Below are 20,710 nucleotides of genomic sequence, written 5' to 3' on the forward strand. Positions count from 1 at the left end.
CTTTATCTCAGTCTCAGGCAGGCTGCTAACTCCTCCCCTTCTCCCTTTCTTTCAGAAGATATTGCTGAAAAGCAATGGGGTGTATCTGAAGCAGAACTACTACAAACGTTGAAACAGGCTATTTTTTATTTTTAACTGGCAGTTGAGGGGGTTAATTTTTATGTGCCTGTGTGTATAAGTGTATATACATATGTTGGCTTGATAGAATTGCTTCAAATCAAACAGAATGTAGAATTGTAGAATTTGAAGTAGCTGGAGAAACTAGTATGTTGTTGTTGTTTTTTGTGCTTTTAAAAATATTTTAGCATCTTCAGTAAGAATAATTCTGATTGCCAACAATGTGGCGTGTGCTCACTGTGGTTTTGATGCATTGCAGACATATTAGTGACTGTGTTTGAGACAGGTGGAAGGGTTTTTGCAATGGAAGACCAGAACTGTTCACAGATTAATTTCTGTCCTTTTTCCAATATGGAAAAAAAAAAAAATAAAAATCAAACTACTGCTTTGACCTTGGATTACATGTTGCACTTGAAATAGTTTTTTTTGCCTTGAATTCAGCTGCAAAAGACAGTGAGGTAAGATGACAGGTCTGAGAAATTGTAGGGCAGAAAAAAAGAGTAAGGATACTTTTGCAAACCTCTATGCTTAAGACTGCTGCCCAGTGCTGTGCATTTTAAGTTGTGTGTGGATTTTGTTTGTTGTTTTTCAAATGGTGGTACTCTGCTGTGTTTTTACTCCTGTTCTTAAACTCTAAACATTTCCAGGCTGAGGAGAACTGTGAAGTTAGACACTATTATTTCAGGTCAATGCCTGGATTAACATCTTGACAATAATTTGTTATAGATTGCAATCAGTGCAAATTATAGAAAGTGTAACAGAGTACTTCCAGTTCTGCTCAGGTAAGATCAATGTCCTCCACATAAAAAAGGGAAGCTTTAGGGAGAGACGTGGGTTGCATGTGGCATAACAACCCCTTGTCAGAAACACGTATGGTATTGTGGAGTTAGTGAATCTGGTTTCTCTGTGAAGAGGACCAGTGTGCACTCATTGGAAGGTTGGCATATTCATTGGACAATTAGTGTTGCAATATGTATTTTCAGTTATTTTTGACTTGGTCTTCCTCTTATCTGTCTGTTTTAAGATGGAAAAATTAAGGCCCTGAAAAATACTGCTTTGATATCTACGCTTGAGTCTACACTATGCTATCTGTGTAGTGGAGCTGGTGAAATCTATAGACATTAATATCTTTAGTTTTCATGTTTTCCAAATAGTGAGGGGAGCAAATAATTCATTAAGCATAACAGCATGTTTATTTTTTCTTACAAATTTTGTGTGGCTTGTGTTCTATCTTAGTTCTCTCGCTCTTGGATTGATAATTATTAAACTAGATGCATGTGCCCTATTCTATGTTGAGAATGTGTTCCAAAAAAAAAAATCAGCATAGAATATTGAGATCAGTTAATTTTAAAACTAAATCTCATACTTCAAGGATCACAGTCTTTCATTTTAGGAAAAACTATCAGTATAGAAGCCTTTGTATCTTTAACTGAAACAGGCCCTAATTTATGCCAGATTCTTCTGCGAGGTTAATGTTAATTAGTTTAGCATATCACTCATAAAAAATGTCATAGTTGAGTCACTGTATAGGTAACAAATCTTGCACTGGCTGGCGATGAAGAAATATTGCTTCTATTAAAACCCACACTTAAACTGTGGAGTTGGTGAGAACTTGTGACATTTTGCAGTCACCTAGCTTAATGCATTTTAATGCCTTCAGTGGTGTGAGGTTTTTCTTGGGGGGTGGGGGAGAAGCAAGGCAGGTGGAGCCTTTAGAACATATAGCACGCCTTATGGTGTAGGCTGTGCCAGGATAGAAACCTGATAGGAATTCTGGCTCAGACTAGAGTTACATCTGCACCATAACACTGGCCTAACCTTCAACAAATCTATCCTAAAGAAAGTACGTATGAAGTAATGGAAATATTCATTGTGATTATTCACAGAATCAGAGTCACCAAGGTTGGAAGAGACCTACAAGATCATCCAGTCCAACTGTTCACCTATTACCAATAGCTCCCTCTAAACCATGTCCCTCAACACAACATCCAGTTGTTCCTTGAACACCGCCAGGGTTGCTGACTCCATCACCTCCCTGGGCAGCCTATTCCAGTGCCTGACCACCCTTTCTGAGAAGTAGTATTTCCTAATGTCCAACCTGAATCTCCCCTGCCATAGCTTGAAACCATTCCCTCTTGTCCTATCACTAATGATATGAGAGAAGAGGCCGACCCCCAGCTCACTACAACTGCTCTTCAGGAAGTTATAGAGAGCAATGAAGTCTCCCCTGAGCCTCCTCTTCTCCAGGCTGAACATTCCCAGCTCCTTCAGCCTCTCCTCATATGGCCTGTGCTCCAGACCCCTCACCAGCTTTGTTGCCCTCCTTTGAACATGTTTCAGGGCCTCAGTGTCTTTCCTGTAGCAAGGGGCCCAAAACTGGACACAGTATTGAGTGACTCCATAGCCCTTTTTCCAAAATACATTTGCAGCCTTTCAGAAGAGGTCATAATGTTGAATAAGAGTTTGAAGTTGATATTGCTTTCTGTGCCTGGGGAAGCCTCAAAGATCTTAGGTCAGTGGAACTGGACTTGAACTGCTTAGGGAGGCACTGACAAGAGAGAAGGGCTTCACACCAGAGGTATCAACCTTCAAATGCCTAAATCTGCTTTGCTGCTAAGTGCTGGGGTGGTTCTGGAGCAAGGCAATACCTTTGGTAGGTAACTTTGGTAGGAAGGAGATCTCTTTCTATGAGCAGGTTGCTTCTGAGGTCCTGCTTTCCTGATAAGTTTTTGTCTTTCACTTACTTAGCCTTTTGTTCATTTGCAATTATAAAATCCTAGCGAGACTCTTTTGGTTACCATGAGAGTTGAAAAACTGCAGCAAGCAAGCAACTTCTTTCTGCATTTGCTTCTCACCTTGAATTTGCATTAAGCTTTCGGATTTCTTTTAATTTTGACCATGAAAACTGAATGCATTACTGTAATTTTATTAACATCAAAAGGTTTCAAATTGTTCACGTGTAGCTCTTAAAATTTACAAAGCAGCAGTTTAATACTTTGAAATGCTTAACAGATGCTCAGCAATCTTCTCTATATTTAAGCTTAAAGCAGAAAGAATTTTAACTCTGTTATAATAATATAAACCTTTCCCCTTTGCTTTGCATGATTAAATATTTTCATTTACATAGCACAGGAGTTTAACATTCCAAACAGGAAAGATAAGCAGGAGAAAAAGGCAGCCTAGGATGCATATTTGATGCTCATAGAGTCGTAATGCACTTGCTGGTAATCTTATTGTGCTTGTTAATAATAATTTTAACTAGAAATCCATATGCAAATTCATGTGAATATAGATTGTATTTAATATGTGATTGTTATTTTTTTTTTAAATTGTGTGCATCTATTGAAGCACTCAGTATAGTGCATTAGAACAGAGCCATGAGTCCAGTATCACTGACATCTTTTCCTACTTGCTTTATGGCCTTCATTAATAGAGCATGTCTGAGGAACATTAAGGTTTCCATTTATTTTTTCAGTCAAATTAGGAGGATGCAAGTGCTGGTCTCAATGTCTATGAGGAATGATGTGATCTGGTATGTGTCTCTAATTCACAGCTGGAGTAGGAAAGCCTAAGCTAGAGGTGGTCACTGGGATCGGTCTGAGTAATGCAGCCTATCAGATTCACATTCTCACTGCCAGATAAGTGTCTCTGGTAAATTATGGAGCCTCCAGTGTTCTCAGGACATTAGGATCTGCGTACAGCTGTACTGCTGCTATTTGGCAGATCCATGTAGGCAAAATATGCCACCAGAAGACAGAGTCTTTGCTATTTGTGAATAAATTTAATGTAGTCCTTGGCTAGTTAATGACACTCTTTGGTATGCTTGGAAGTAGTGGACCAATGAAGTTACTGAAGAATAAAGTGAAACATTTGTGATTCTTCTGTTCCTAAATTATATAATGTTTTGTGATTAAATACAAATGTTAAGGGAAAATGCTTTTTTTCTTTATCCTTTTTTTCTTTGTTGGTAATACCTTTATAGTTCTTTTTGTTTGCTTAGTAACTGGTGAAGTTTGAGGATATTTGTCTTGATTTGGTTAATGTTGTACTTCAAAGCAGTTTTGAGGAGTTTTTCATATTTATTACGCACTTTAAATCTTAAAGAAATTTTATGTGCCAATATACAGGGTGAATACAACAATTCTGTTAGCTGGAGTTGAGAGGGTGGGTTTCTGAGGAAGGCTTAGATAACATTAAATCCTTCTAAGCAATGGATCCTAAGGCATACATCTAAATGGAATGAGGGAACTAGAGATCCAAGTAAAAGGGAGAGCATCTGTATGCGTATGCATGTATGAGTGCATGCATGCTTTTGGGTGGGTGTTAAAGGAAGCAGGCATATTTATCTTTGACCTTTTATTCACATTTCCTGCAGGGATCCTTAGTTGATGAGCTCTGAGAATTTGTTTCACTTGTGCTTATCTTTGTGCGGTTTTCTGTCAACTGCCTGTGTTCCTTCCATTTGCAAGTAGATTTTTTGCCATGTACTATGCAAACCTTTGTGTTGTCTCTTTTGTCTTGTTTGATGGGGTGAAGATAAGAAAAGGTTGTGGGTGAGAAAGAATGAGGATTTCATTTCGAATGCAGCAAAATTTCACATCCAAAGGCTTCTTTTGATAGCCAACCTTTTAATATATTGAGTGTGGACCATTTTTAAGTAAAACCCAAGAGTGCAGGTTATTTGCTGCAAGAACAAGTAAAGCTACAAGGATACTGACAGTTTTGATTTTCAAAAGCTTGTAAGAATATACATACATTTGTTTTCTTGCCTCTAACATTGATCATATGGGAGAGCTGACATATTCTAGAATGGATTTGGGGACATTTGAATACTTAAGAGATAATTTTAATTAATTAATTTTCATAATTGCTCTACTTTTTTTGTGCTAAGAATTGTCAGCTCTGTTCCATTCTTGGTTCATTATACTTGCATCACATATCAGAAAGGTCCTTAGAAGCTTGTATCATAAGGTTGGCTCAGGAAGTTGTAGTAGTTTCTATATTTGGGATGTTTGGATGCTTAGGGCTAGTATGGGTATGTTTTAATAAAGATTAAGTACATTGAATGTATTGGAGAAGTGGTGTCAGTGTTGTAGTCAGACATGGAAAGTTGTTTCAGTATATGAGCTGCAAGCACAGCTCTACTCTTGGTTCTTTGACAAGCAAGAATCAGTGTTGAATGTTGATGTAGAAGACAGGAAAATACCTGTCTGGCTTACTGCATTTTGTTTGCAATCAGTTTATGCTGTGTGTCTTATTACAAAAAAAAGCAGTCTTCTGTTGCTTTACTAAGCCTTTCTCTTTCCCTTTTTCTAACCCTGACTCTGTCAAAGACAATTAAAGTAATTGTGTGCTGGTTTCTCATCTGATTTAAAAACAAAAAAAAACCCCTGTGAACAAAAGCCAGAAAAACCCTCACCATGCCAGGCATTTGGAAAGCAATATTCACAATACATTCACTTTTCCTCTTTGTGTTTTTTTTTTTTTGTTTTGCTGTTGTTTGTTTTTTGTTTTGTTTTTTGAGGGTTTAGGGAATATCAGTGCCCAAGTCAAGGGAATGTCTTTTCTCAAGTCATTACTGATTTGTGGATGACTGAGTCTGAGTTTAACTGTTCTCCTGTAATCCTTGGGGATTAGCATTCCTGGGTGTTTTAATACTGGAGACTACCAATAGAAACTGCAGAGAATAAGCAAATCCTGACTCATGTGCATTTAATTAATCCTAATGTTGGGAACTTGGTCCAGTAAATTCGTATGTCTGGGCAAGTGCCCAAGGGTTTCACTGACTTCTTATTATATGGGTATTGACCTTTGAGGGTTGGGGAATTAGTGTATGATCTGCATATTACATAGTTTTGCAGGGCTCCTTTAAATTCAAACTGTGGCTCCTGTGGAAAAGGGGCCAGTAGACAGAGATGCCCTTATTTTGTTCTGGAGTATGATTTTTTTGGAATGGAGTTTGAAGGATAGGTGCTTTCACAGTGGTTTAATCCAAATGAGAGATGGTTGGTGTATCTCATTCTCTTAAGGACTCTGATGAGATAATCCCAGGTAACCCTATTGTAAGCTCTTTTCAGCATCTGGCAACACCACCAGTGAGTGTTGTGATACTACAACTGACTTGATGAGTCTCTCAAGGTTGTCTAGTCCAGCTCTGGATGTAAGATATCTATCTTGAGCTATTTAGTAATTTTGAGAGCAAGTTTACTCATTTTGAAAAGAGGAGAAGGTGAATGGAAAGCTTTGGCATATCTTACTACAAATACCACAGATCTCTTTGTGGTAGGACTTTGTGCCCAGCAGGAGTGAAGAATTACCATGATCGGGGTAGACAGTGATAGGAAATAGTTAAACTGACACAACCTGTTTTGTGACTAATTCAATTTGCATTTTATTGAGAACTGGGTCAGTGGCACCTATATATATAGGAAATGGGCATCCTTGATCTGATCCCATTGTTGTGTGATGAAAGCGCTTATTTTCTTTTCAGTACTACCTGGTCTTTGCTTATGTAGTTGGATCCTTTTTCCTCTGTCACTTCTGAAATGCATGGCAGTGAGATATCAGCAAGCTATCAGTTCTCCCTATCTTTTCCTTGAGAGAGAGTTTCAATTAACATCTGCATTGCCTTGCCTACTCCACAATGATCTTAAAGTGGTTATTTGCATCTAAGGCTGGTCTGAAAGTATGAATGTGAAAATGACATTTTGCTTGCCTGAAAAAGGAAGGACTTAATTTGTTGGTAAGGAGGGGGAGCAAATCAGAGGCAGAAATAGTTCCACTTGGTCAATGTTTTGTCATTTGTGGGGGAAAAGATAGTGAGGAATGTACTAGGTTGTGTTTGATATGGGACATTTGAGTGCTTACAGTATGTATAAAGACAATGACAATGTCATTGGTAGCACAGGATCTTCATGGTAGGGAATATAAGTGGTTTGATTAAATGCTATTGTGCCCAAGATTTTACTGAGCTTCTGTGGGTACTTCAGGAAGAGCTCAAGTGTAGTTTGAATTTGTATTGTTGTGTTCTCATGATCTTCTCAGCTTTCAGTGATTTATGGCTTGTGAGCCTTGGACCTGTAAGCGTGAAGTGTCTTCATAATTAATAATCTCTGTGGATTTTAAGTCTCATTGCTTTGCTACCCCATGGGAAGCCTTATTATCGACTGTGTGTGGAAGCACCAAATTCAACAACTGACCTTGTGTGAGGAAATCTACTGTTGTTTGCTTTGAAACTGCTTTGAGCAGAGTACTCCCAGTGCTTGTCCATAGCTGTCACAGTAGAGTCCACTATGTCCTGCAAGGACCTTACTATGTTGACTCTCCTCTGTGATCTCTTTATAGTGGGTGAGGTGCCACACGTGGGAACCATCTGATACCTTCTATTATTTCATCCTTCAGTCTTTTTCTTGTTCTATTGTGTACCACTGAGAGCAGAAATTAGATTTGTATATTAATATAGCCTTTTTTTTTTTTGGTATTCTGAATTCACTTTGTAGTAATTTATAATGTTCTGATTCCTTTTTTGCTTTACTTTCAGGCTGCTACAGAGAATAGGACTAGCCTATTTTAATATAATAAGATGTTGTCCCAGAACTTTGTTCCTCCTGATGGGGCTAGTAGCTGTGTAAGCAAAGGGAATAATGAGTATTCCCTGCTGTCCTCCTACTCTACATATACACTCTTATTGTCTTTTATTGAATTTTACCTACAGTTTAAATGCTGGAGTCACTGAAGATACTGTAAACTTTTCTTAAAAATTAAGGAAATATTCATCAGAATAAAGCCAAAAAGCATTTGACCTTGCAGAGCTGCCCTGGCTGACAGTGAAGACTGAAGCAGAGCTGGTGGCTCATTCCCCAGGGGTCAGGCAATCAGCATGAGAGTCAACAGAGTAGGGCAGTCTGTCCTCCTGTAAGCCTCAAGAACAGCAGAGGTTTCCTATTCCTGCATGCAGTGTAATAAAGAGAATGTTGTATACTGCTTACTGAGAGGTGCTGATGGAATGGAGAAGTTGATGAAAGTTTTTCTGTTTATTATTTCATCATGACTGTCTGACATGCATTTGTTATTTCCAGACTGTTGGATATCAATTGTGCTTGGTTTCTGATATCTTCACAGGAAAAAGCAAAAACAACTCATATCATCCTAATCAAGGGACTAAGCTTTTAAAGTAGGCTATATGTTTTTATGGGAAGACAGGGAGAAAAACCCAACCAAGTGCTTCAGGTACATTTGGAAAGGGCTTCAAACTATGCAAGATACGATGGAAAATAAAATACGTGTGTATATATATATATATATATATATATATATATATATATATATATATATATATTTGTTCCATGTTAACTGAATGGAAGATACAACACAGTAAGATGGAGGCTGGTACTGCAATGTCTAGATGAAACTCTGGCAGAGAAAGAAGGGCGCAGACATTAATTGGATTTGTGATGTGTTACAAATGTTTTTCTACAGTTCTTGATTAAAATAAATAATTAAGTCAAGTTGCATTCCATTCCATTTTTCTGTGAAGCTAGGAATTGTGCATCTAGTTTGATTAAATACAAGCTTCAGTCACAACTTCAGGGAATTATACAGAGTGCAGTCAGACAGTGTATTCTCATCTTGTATTACCAGTGTAAGTTTCTCAGTTTTAAACAGGGTTTTGGTTTGAATTATATATCATAATTTGAATTATGATTCCTTAATGCTAAGCTTTGAAAAAGGATGTCAAATTCAGTTAGGATCAAAAAGTTAAGAACCTGAATGATTCTAAACTGGTCCCAGAAGAATGGGGTTGCTGAGGAAGCCATTAATTCTTACGTATCACAGAAAGAAAAGGCAAATCATATCAAAGAGCCCATTTTGGATATAAAGGGGCAAAAATGAGCTGTGAGCAAGTAGACAAGAATCATTTAAATTAGTGTTAGTAAAAATTCGGAATTTTTTGTTCCTAGAAATTATATAGGTGATAGTTCTGTTTTTCTTTAAGACTTTTTGTGGAGGCATGTATATCAGTTTAAGAGAATAGGTGTCACCTCTGTAAATCCTAAAACAGCAGGAGGGAAAAAGCACCTGGGCAAAATGGATGAATTAAGTAGGCTGTGGGAAGCAACTGTAAAAAGAACTGGGAAAGAAAATGAGAATTAGTGAGCTTTGGTTGAGCATTACCAGTAGTGCTGACCTCCCACAGGGGATTCAGGGGTCAGCGTTCACTGCACAAACCATCTTAAAGGATGCAGCAGTGGTCAGGGTGTAATATGCTGTCCATGCCAGTGATGCTCAATGGGTATTGTTTGTTTTGCAGGGAAATGCACTGAATCTGGCAAGAACTTACCTCTGAGTTTGTTTTCCATAAGTGATAGATAATATTCCTGGCATTTCTCTTCTGTAAGTCTGGTTATTGATGGCAAATCCTTTGTCCTCTGTGGACACCCTTTATGTGCAGTGTGTGCTGTTACAATGCCCCCACAGGCATCATCCTCTGGCACCTGCTCTGCAGGTATATGTGCAGCTCATTCAGAGTGAGCTCTGCTCATAAAGAAATGAGCATCAGGAGCCATTCACATGGGTATTTAGTTTCTACATTTTCTATTCACTACTTTGAAGCCAGTAGCCTTGAATATAAATGGGTAGAAGTTAGCAAGGCTAGTGTTAAAGCAGGTTTATATATATATATATATATATATATATTTTTTTTTTTTTTATATATGGTTAGAAAAATGCCTTGTTTTGGGTGGATTTGGAAGAAGTGCTTACCAGAGCTTGCCTTTCTAATTTTTCTGATGGTGCTGAAATGTTACAAGCAAGCCACAGGCACATGGCCCTTTTGCCACCACTCTTAGCACGGAGTGTAAGTGGCATTCACCAGGCTGTGTCTGTGCTGCAGGGCTGTCTGAAAGAAGGGGGTGTCCTCACAGACCTCATTAGGGAGAGTGATGGATGGCTCAGCTGCAACATGCCCTTTCCCCTTTGGAGTGAGCATGGGAAGGAGAGGGATCCTGGGAAGCTGTCAGTGCTTGGGAGCTGTGTAGAAATCTCTGTGTGCTGGGTCATTGATGCAGTGCTGAAGGGAGAAAATGAGAAAAAGCTAGAGCCTTGCCTGTCCACACAGTATCCCTTACACTTACCAACGTGCAAGAATGCTAAGTGTGTCCAATGAATCAGATCCTGATCACAGAATCAGGTGGGAGTTGAACATTGCATATGTAGCAGATTGAGTGCTTTTCTTGTTCAGTAAATAATAATGATTTCTGTTGAGTTGAATTAAGCGTAATCTGTTGATGACGGTCCTTTTGAATCTAATGTGGTATCAGACTGCACCTTGAAATGTGTACCTAATGGAGATTTACAGTTGTTGAATCTGTTTTTTTTTTTGGTTTTTTTTTTTTGTGTATGTTTTTCTGAAACAAAACCAAACCAAGCAACCAAAAAAACGTTAAAAGGAGTTCATATCTGGACTTTATTTTCAGTAGTAGTGCTAAGCTCTCTGACTGGTGTGTTCTGGTCTAGTGATCACATTATCACATGAACCCAGTGGCGTTCAACATTAGTTGTGTCTTTCTGGATTTATGTAATGCGATATTTCTCAAATTTGTAGATAATGCTTAAATAATCCAGTAAGGTGTCTCTAACTCTCATTCCTTTCCCTTGTCCAGAAGAATAATACGCTTTGCAAGCAGTCCCATTTAAACTGAAATGAAGCCTGTCCTCTGTTTCCAGCTCTTGCATGTATCGAGGTGGAACCTTTACATATTGATTGGTGTTGGAGATAAAAATGATGAAATGGGATTATTGGGCCAAAAAAACCCCACATATTTCTGGAGAATTTTAAAAACGTATTTATTTACTTGGACTAAAAATCAAGTAGTTTTGAACAGAAGTCATTTAAACTATTTATAATGGGTTAGACTTCAGTTTCTATGCTGTATCTAATGAAATCACCTATCTCAAGTTGAGGAACTTTTCTTAATTGTGTGCTCTTCTTAAATGATGAGAAAATACTCCCAGTAGTAGAAGAAAACTGATTCTTTAGAACTTGAGGAGTCAGTTTTCTTTTTAAAAATAATATGCCTTGATTTTTTTTCCTTATTGCATCTATGAGCAAATAAGGAGGTGTGGTTTTTTTTTTTTTTAAGGCCACTTTGAAACTAAGCCATTTATTGATTCTATAATCATATGATAGTACACAGAGACTGCAATGGTCACAGTAGAGGATTTCAATGTTAGGAGTGAATCAAATAATACAGTGTATGTTCTCTTGTACCGTCATGGAAATGTAGGCGGAATGACATTGCCTGTTCTGTGTTTACCTCTTTTAGTTTACAATGAAGTAACATTTTTGTTACTTCAGTTAGCTCCATGTTTGGTTGGTGTAAGGGAAACTGTTTATTGCAGCCTGAACCTCTGATTAACCATCTGAGGCAAGTGATGAGTTAGCTGTGGGTGCACAGGTGAAGGTAATTCAGCTGTGTTCCCAGAAGGGGTGGAGCTTGATGTCACCTCTCCTAGATCCCATTTAAGGGCTGACTAAAACTAGGGTAGCATCTCTTTCTGGAGATTGCTCCTTTGTACAGTTTTTGTGGGGAGCCTCAACATTGGTGTGCATCTGTCTTGACTGAAAGCCTCAGCACTGGTGAGTCTTTTCTTAGATACCCTCTGGCTATTTACTCTGTAATTACAACTATACACTTGTATTATTCCAACTATATAGTTGGGTGCAGTTTGCCAGTGCAAAAATAGTGAAACTAAGGCTCTATTTCAGTTGCTGTTATCTTAGAAAAACATTTCTTCTTTTTAAAAAAAATAAAAAAGGAAAAAGAAGAAAGAAATTGGTACAGCTGTAGGAAGAAATGCTATGTAGAGAAACAGGATGAGGATGAGGCATTGTTGGCAGCTCAGTTCCAGGGTGGTTTTTGTGTAGAATTGGTGGATAGAATTTATTTCTTACTGTTTTCTTTTCAGTCTTCAAAGCAACTGTGAAATCTCTGAAGTTGATTGCATGGATAGAGAGAAAGCTGTAAAACATTTGCACTTTTACTTAGAGATAAAAAAAATATAATATTATTTCTCTTTCTCAAGGACCATCTGAGCTAATAAAAATTAATGTAAAGGATGTTCAGTATTTCCTTGAAGTAATGTTGAGCTTGAAACTGACAGAAGAGATGAGCTTATTTAAATTAGGGAAAATTATAAAAAGTATTGGTAAATTTACTGTGAAACTTCTAGAGGAAATCTGTTCAAATCATGAGAGGCTGCTGGGTTTTTGTACATGCTGTGTAAGCATGTGACAAATGTAACCTTCTCATACAGAGGGAATATCTCTTTCCCATTTACTTGAGGACAGTAGCTATTCCTTTCAAAAATAGGAAGCAAACTGGAAGTGGAATATGGTGGCTTCCTCTCACAAGCTCTCCTGATGTAGTTAATCAAATTCAGTAAATACAGATTGCATTTCAGCTACTTGCCAGAAATTCTAATTGGAATGATAATAACTAATTTCAAATGAAAATGCCTCAAAGGTCATTAATATGAGAATTATTTTTCCTTGACTAAAAGAACTCAGCACAAATACAAAGCAGGCTTGAAATACATGTACGTTTTGATGGGTGTGAAAAGTGATTAAAACTTGTTTTTAAGTCCCTTGACTTTAGTCATTTTAATGTGATCAAAGTAAGAGTCTATGAAGGGCCATTTCTTTTTATTTTAGTAACTTCTGAAAAACATAATTTTTTTTTTCATTGCCTTTTTCCACCTTTTATCCTTTTCTCTGAAGCTTAGAGACTCTTTTAGAGCCTCAGAAGGCTCTGGGGAGATGTCATTGTGACCTTCCAATACTTGAAAGGAGCATAAAAACAGGAGGGGAAACAATTGTTTATGAGGGTGGATAGAAGTAGAACAAAGGGGAATGGTTTTAAGCCGAGACAGTGGAGATTTAGGTTAGATTTTAGGAGGAAGTTTTTCATTCAGAGGGTGGTGATGCACTGGAACAGGTTGCCCAAGGAGGCTGTGGATGCCCCATCCCTGGAGGCATTCAAGGCCAGGCTGGATGTGGCTCTGGGTAGCCTGGTCTGGTGGTTGGCAACCCTGCATGTAGCAAGGGGTTGAAACTGAATGATCACTGTGGTCCATTCTATGATTTCAGTGGGTCCAGAGATGAATGAAACATATATCTTAAAATCTGCTTGTGCACCTCTTTGAGGACTTGTAATCTCACTGAATTTACTGGCACTAAAAGCAGGGTAGAAGTTAAGGATCCATACAAATATCTGTAGGATGTGAACATCACTTCTTTCTTTGCTCGCTTGAAAAGAAATCTATTAGCCAAGTGAGCTGTGAATGTGGTCTCCAAGACTCTGCCTGAAGAGTGCTTTGCCTCTTTTCCTTCCTTTCACTTTGCCAATAGAGTTTTCATTTTGCTTAGCAGGATTTTGTCTGATTTTCAAAAAACAGAATGTTGGATTCTGAAAGGATGTTTAATTTCCTGTAGCTGAGGGAAAGAAACAGTAAATCCTGAAATGTAGATAACACTTATGCACTTTGCTTTCTGAATCTGTTGCTGTGCAGTATGCTGGTAAACCTGCATGCAGCGCAAATAGAAGTAGTATCAAGACCCTAACTCTAGCAAAGCATTTAAATAGGTGGTTATATTCCTTTCTACTAAGGCAAGTAGCAAGATTATTATTCTAATTATTATTTTTCTGAATAAAGGCACAAATCTGAGTTGGAGTATGGGATATGAAGTACCTGGTATCAGTCAGAGCTGGTGGATCAACATATTGTGTCCAGAGTTTTTACTTCTGATATTTCATTGATTGCAGACGTAGTTCTGACAGTTTGATGTGCATTTAGATATTCTGCATACCCCAAAGCAAGGTAGTCATTCAAGAGAAAAAGGACTGCAAATTATTTCAGGATGAATCTTGTAGAGAAGTTGGTAAGCTTGAAGGCTAGTAAACCTCTTGTTACTGGTAATTCAGAGGTGTGCTTATGTGTCTAGACATTGTTAAAATGTTTCAATCCTACTGAAAGGATAATACCAAAGTATTTCTTGTTGGCAAGTTGAACTGAAAATACCAGGTTGTATTTCAGATATCAAATTCCCCCTCAGTTTATTTCTCTTTATCAAAGTTTACTGCAGTGAGAAGCAGGGTATGTTTAATGAACCACTTATTATTCTACCAGACAATCCTCTGTTTCTTTTCTAGAGTCCCTATGATAAGGCCTATGATAAATATTGATGCTGAAATGCAGTGCGGTGACATACCCAGGGTCTGCGCTTTCTGAACGGAAAGGTTTCTTTCTGTATTTGCAAGAAAGATGGCAATATTTTATAGTTACTGGTTGCTTTGGGCCAGTGTGTCATGGTAGTGTCTCTTTAGATGACATCTGGATCTGTCTGTTTTACAATAAGATGCTTTGGCACCATATTACCTGAGGCTTGATAGAGCAGAAGAGTGTGTGTGGTGTATATTCTTCAAATGGAAATGCTGTAGAGTATTAATCTTTAGACTGCATCATAGCTGGGCTGAAAATACCTTCTTAATTGTTAGAATTAATGAAAGTACTATAAATATAAATGTAGATGGGGCAGGTGGATAAAACCACTATCTTTAGCCATAGATTTCTTAGGTGTATTTTATTTATTTTAGAAAGAATGTAAGTTGCACGTGAACACAAGAAAATTAAAACCAATTTTTTTTGTTGTTGTTTTTGTTGTTAAAATGTTTTTGAACAGCTGGATTTACAGTGGAAAACAATAATGAACAAGCATTGTTTTCTATTCATTAGATTAGACGAGGTCAGGAGCAGTAGCGGCACTGTTCCACAGCCTGACTCTGCTTGGTGGTTCTGAATATGATGAAACCGTAACAGCAGCTTAAAAACACATGGCTACAAATAACTTGTCTGGGGTTGGGTGATGCAGCCTCCTCAGAAATCTTTACATCTGGAATGCGTGAACTCACGAGTACCTCCTGTTAATTATGCTGTGAGACATTTCTAAAGCTAAGTAAGAATGATAGTTTGCTATGAATCATATCTTGCCACACTGAAATGCCAAGCTTCGTTTTATTGCCGTAAAGATTAAGGCCAGTGGAGTGGTAGTTATTCTCAGCATTAGAATTTTTGCTACTGTCAAACTGCTGATACAGCATTTGTTTAATATAAATGAACCTTTGCAACCTTATAAAGTGCTTTAAATCTAGAAAAAATTATGCTGTATCAAAAGGTTAATCCTGACAAATTATGGTAAATTATTTCCTGTCTGTGCAGTGCAGGTGCAGTGAAATTAACTCTGTGTGCAGTCCAGTGCTTGTTTCAGAGGATTGAAGTGCATTGTTCCAGGTGCTGGTGGCCCTAAGGTGGTTGGCAGCAGCTGGGGGTTGGTCTAGCAGCACTGTCCCTAAAGTTTGGAGTTCTGGGTAACCTTTCATTGCTGCAGAAAATCCTGTTTCAGGCATTTGAGTTCTGTGTGGTTAACCAACCTCATAGCTCAAATTTAAGGAAGTTCTCGTAGGCTTCCATACCTGTCACTTCCTTCTATTTTTATTTTGACTGCTAAATCTGAAGAAGTGTAACTGATGTTTTCAACCACAGCATAAAGTCAGGCCACAGTGCAGCTTGTATCTGCATAACTACTGTGTCTGCATTAACGCATTATAATGTACAGAAAAAAAACTAAGTACACAATGGGTGTGCTTTGAGGAAAGTGAAGTAAGCTTCTGAAAATTTGGACATCTTTTTATGGTAGCTCCCGCGTAGGTATACAGACATGCAAATACTTCTATGCAGGATGTGGCTCTTTCTGTGCATCCTGTAACAGTTTCTAGACACCTGAGGGATGAAATGAGTTAAAAAGTGATCTACCTTCTGCACTGTCACTGTCTTGAGTCTTATGCTGGTAAGCATTAAGTGACTCTTATACAAGGAAACAGACCCAGTAATATGGAAATAAGCTTTTCTGATGTTATTTATTAATAACACATTTTGCAAGTGTGAGACTTACTTGTTGTATACCCCAAAAATCTAGGCATTTGCTACCTTTCAATCTCTTTTTATCCCCAAGGGGAGAAAATATGTAGTTAAGAGGCAAATGCTGTGACAGTGTTGTAATAGAAGCTTCAGTTTGCTGTCTTGTATACAACGAAAGCCAGAGAGTGGCCAGTACATGCAGGCCTGCTACAAAGAGCCATGCAAACTCAGCTGTTGGTACTGTTTTCCTCTGTAAGAAGCCGCTTCAAGATGAATGCTGGTCTCAGTGCTCTCTGAGGTCATCCCAGCCCACGTATCTCACCTTCCTGGAGTGCCTTAACCATACCTTTGCATAGCTTAGTTTTGTATACTGTCATTTTGCTGAAGCCATGCCGGTGTGTAGGAGGGAGAGCAAAGGTAGCCTGTGGGATAGTGCAGGCTGTGGTCACAGTGCTTGCAGGGACAGGGGAATGGTGCATTCCCCTCCTTAGTCCAACAACTGTTCATATTTTTAGCTAACGACTGTTTCAGCTTTTCACTTCCTGCTAGTCTGGCTGGTGATGCCTCTCTTCTCTTCTGCAGCATGTTTTTTTTCCCCTCTCCTCTTGATTGAAGACCTCTCTTTGTAACCTCTTATTGTATCTACCCAATTCCATAAATTCTTCTTCTGAATTCCTATTTCTTCCCCACAAAAAGCCCCTTATTCTCAGAGGGGAGTGCTTTTTTCTGGCCTCTGGGCAGCTGTTCTATTCAAAACTTCTCCCCTGGAGTAAGAGGCATCCCACAATTCATTGCTTTTTTTTTTTTCCCCCTTCACCATGGTGAAAGCTAAAAGAATGTTTAACAATGACCTACAATTTGTGGGGAGGGGAGATGTGAGTGTAACTTTGTAGTTTCAGAAAACTTTAGAATAATATAATTGCCTACCATGTTTTTTCTACTGTCTGTTGCTACTATTTAAAGAATATTCTTTGAAAACCCAATCCTTGTTAATAACTAACCTGTAAAGAAATAGATGTGCGGAATTTGATACAAGCATCTTATTTTGGACTTTGGAGCGTGCTGTTTTGATAATGGGAATCATTTGTGTATTATGCAGATTTGGAATAGGATATTCATCTCACATTTGTTACAGAATGATACACTGAAATTGCTGATTTGAAAAAGTGCAGTCAAATTTAAAATTATTTCTGTCTCTGTTTACATAACATATATCCTAATTTCATTTGTCATCTAACTCTTATCCCAAAGCAAGATGAGAAGAAAATACTTTACATATTTGGCTGGTTCTATGTGAGAGCCTTTCATGTGCCTTGGTCCCCAGTGTGTGCTTGCAGGGGCCACTTGATTTGTTTTTACTCTGTGTGAGAGACTTTTAGCAGTGACTGGGGGCCTAGTGAAAGGGCTGCCAGGTGCTAAAGGGATGTAATTCTAAGTACTGACCCTATTTTTGCTTTTGGGTCAGATTGTATAGGAGAACAGACTACCGTGTGACCTACAGGGGCCTTTGGGCTGAGTGCAGGTGCTGGGCCTAAGCTGTGAGGATGTGCTGGATGCTGGGCCCATCTCCAGGGCAGCCATCCCACAGCCTTCTTTCCACAACTTGCTGCCTGAGCACCCTGCCATGGAGGGGGGAGCTGGCAAAGCAGGCCACAATGGTCACATTGTTTGGCCAGCCACAGGCATGAAGGGGCCTTAAACAGGAGCTTTCCTGAGTCTGCTGTCTATTGTGCCACAGCCTCGTGGAATGAAAAGTCCCTCGGTGTTCATTAGTGGGAGTTGAATCATAAATGCTTCTTGTGCGAATTTCCTTGCTCTCACTATTTTAGGGGAATAAATAATGAATTGTTCCTTAAAATACCCAGTGAATGTACAGAAAAGCATTTATGTTGGTGTGGACAGGGCCGTGTGAAACATTCATGTTACACTTTGCCACTGTTGCAACACCAAGGGCTGGTTTTCCTCTGGAGATGTAGGCAGCCTTTTAGTGACTGCTGGATTGTTGTGGTCATAGATCCTGTTTTTTGTTTTGCAGATGTCTGCATTCATAGATATGTGGCTCACGTGTAATTTCTTTGAGCTTGTTCAGCAAATTTGCAAATCCAGACCAATGCAAATTGTATTCTTACTACTAGGTAATATTAGAAGCCATGTTATAACTGTTATGAAGGTTCAAAGTGACTTAGAGAGCTCCACTGTGCTATGGCTATGTGGAGGCTTGCACTGTGCATGTGCTGCTTGAGGAGGAGCTTTGTGAAAGGGATTGTCTAACTACCAGATGCATTCAAAGCCAGAGCTGCTGACCATTACTCCATGTGCCTTGAGAAGAGCAGCAGGTTTCTTTTTTTTTTAATGCCTACATATTTGTTACACAGGAGGAGTGGCTACAAGTGTTGTTCAAGTCCTCATTAATTTTGCATAGCCCACTGGAATTATCTAGTGTAAGTGTGAGGAAATAGAACTCACAACGATATCTTTTCTTCCTTTGAGATACAGGACTCTCACTAGGGTTTTCTATCATCTTTTTGCTTCATCTTCCCCTCTACCCCCAGTCAGTTTCTAACATTCAAGTTCAATTTTCACCAGTTCATTTCCCAGTTAGTGCCGAAGACTTTCAGATCCCTTCCCTGTGTATGCAGTGGTTGTGCTGTACTGTGGCAATCCCACGATTAAGGTGTTAGTTGCTTCCAGGATCACTGGATTAAAAGTAACAGCCATAGATCCTGATGAGAAAAGATGTGCCTGTGGATTTTCTAACATATTACAAATAGTAGTTTAAACACAGTGAGTTTAACCGTAGATATACTTTTCCATTTTTCCCTATCTTTAAAAGTTTATTTATTCAGAACTTTAGGTTGTGTATCTCAAATAGTGATGAAAAGTCCTAAATTATTTGTATGATAGGTGAAGATCTTATAACAACTTATTCCCGCATTTTTCTCATTGCTCAGTGCCTGTGAAAATTGCTGTCACTGAGGCAGCAAAATTATTTCTGCTGCAAAAGGACTGGAATTTGAAGCCTTTGGATAGGACAGCAGAGTCAGGTTGTGAGTTCCCGTTAGTTTCATATTTGCTTGTGACTTTGAGCAGCTGATACAGAAGGGGCAGGCTGGCTCTAGTGCTCACTAAACCTGTACTTATCCAATGCTTCACTACAGGGAACTGGCTCTTGTTTTGTGCATCACCTGGCTCAAATGTATGATGGTGGATGTACAACACTGTTATGAAAAGGTATTAAAAAAATTCTTGAATATTTTTCACTCCCATCCTTGGACAGTATCTGCAAAGGAAAGACTGTTCTTTCAGTAGTGTTTGCTGGCATATGCTGATTTGAGTGTAAATGAGCAGAGCAAAAATTGTACATCATCAGCCTTTTAAATGAGATACCAAAAAACAGGCATGATTAAAAGTGTCTTTTGTGTGCTGTTGCATGAAAAATGCCACTGCATAAGGCAAATCAATATGAAGTCCAGACAATTACTATTCAGTGAAAGGCTTGAGAGGACAGTGTTCTTCCCTCTAGTAGGAAGTTGTTGCAGCTTCCTTGTCAGATTCCTCATTTGCTGCTGTGAACCTCTCTTCCCCTCTTCTATACAGAAAAGCAGACTTTCAGGCTTTGTCTATTGGATGGTCCAACTGATTTATTTTATTTTTTTCTAAATAAAATAAATTATGTGAGTAGTGTTGCTTGTCAACAAATGCCACAGAATATAAGGTGAAAATAAGAGGAAAAAAAAATACAGGGAAATGGTATTCACAGGCAGCATGAAAAGTTATTCAGAAAGCAAGCTGCATCATTGAGACTTTAAACTGCACTGTTTGACTCAGACTTGCTAGACAAATGATAGAAGCTGTGATTGTTATCAGATGCTAACCTAAAAATTAAGCACAGTATAAGCTTACCCTCAGGTGAGCTTTCTGGTTTCTGTGTATAGGGTGGAAAGGATATTTATATTTATTCATTCTCTTGTTTTCCTTAGTATATGTTTACATTTCCTTGTTTTGTGAATATAGGTCACAACCATAGAATACTTTTGAAGTACTTTAATCATGAAAAATTGATGAAGAATCTTTAGAAAAACATTTAATCCTGTGTAATGTTTTTGCTGATAAGTGAAGTAGCTACCTCAATGTTTTCTCTAGGTGGAAGTTTTTCCTGTATCTTGAGGGACAAATAGAGATTAGATGAATTTTGTAAGATCTTTATCGTGTCTGATGTCTTCAAATCGATGATGCTGGCTGGAGTGCAAGTCACTCCATTAAGGAAATGTCAAGTATAATTTTGGAGGAGATGTGTTTTAAAACAATACATGCATAAGGAATTTGCCTCTGGGCTGCTTTGAAGGTGACACATTAATTGTCACAGACGAAGAGGTAGACCCCCCTCCAAGTCCATGATTTCACTATTCATGATTTATTAGTATTGTTGCTCATTAAAGGAGGACACACATGCTGCTCTCATAGCATTTCAAAGGTGATCTGTTTTATCTAAACATTTTAGCAACTAACTGGTAACCTTCTAAGGTCTACTTAAGATCTATTCATGCCTTTATAGTACTTCCCCCAAATGTTCTTTCATTGTGAAGCAAGTGCAGTTTGCTTAGTTTGGGCTTATTTT

The 20,710-nt window shown here is 38.4% G+C and overlaps 1 long non-coding RNA gene across 6 annotated transcripts in view; it reads left to right on the top strand.

Annotated features, from left to right (window-relative positions):
• Positions 1-20,710, top strand: part of LOC107309733 — a 269,937-nt gene that overhangs the window by 10,821 nt on the left and 238,406 nt on the right. The gene's annotated exons all lie outside the window — the stretch shown is intronic.

Source organism: Coturnix japonica, chromosome 2 (genome assembly GCF_001577835.2).
Source record: "Coturnix japonica isolate 7356 chromosome 2, Coturnix japonica 2.1, whole genome shotgun sequence".
Taxonomy (NCBI): Eukaryota; Metazoa; Chordata; class Aves; order Galliformes; family Phasianidae; genus Coturnix; species Coturnix japonica.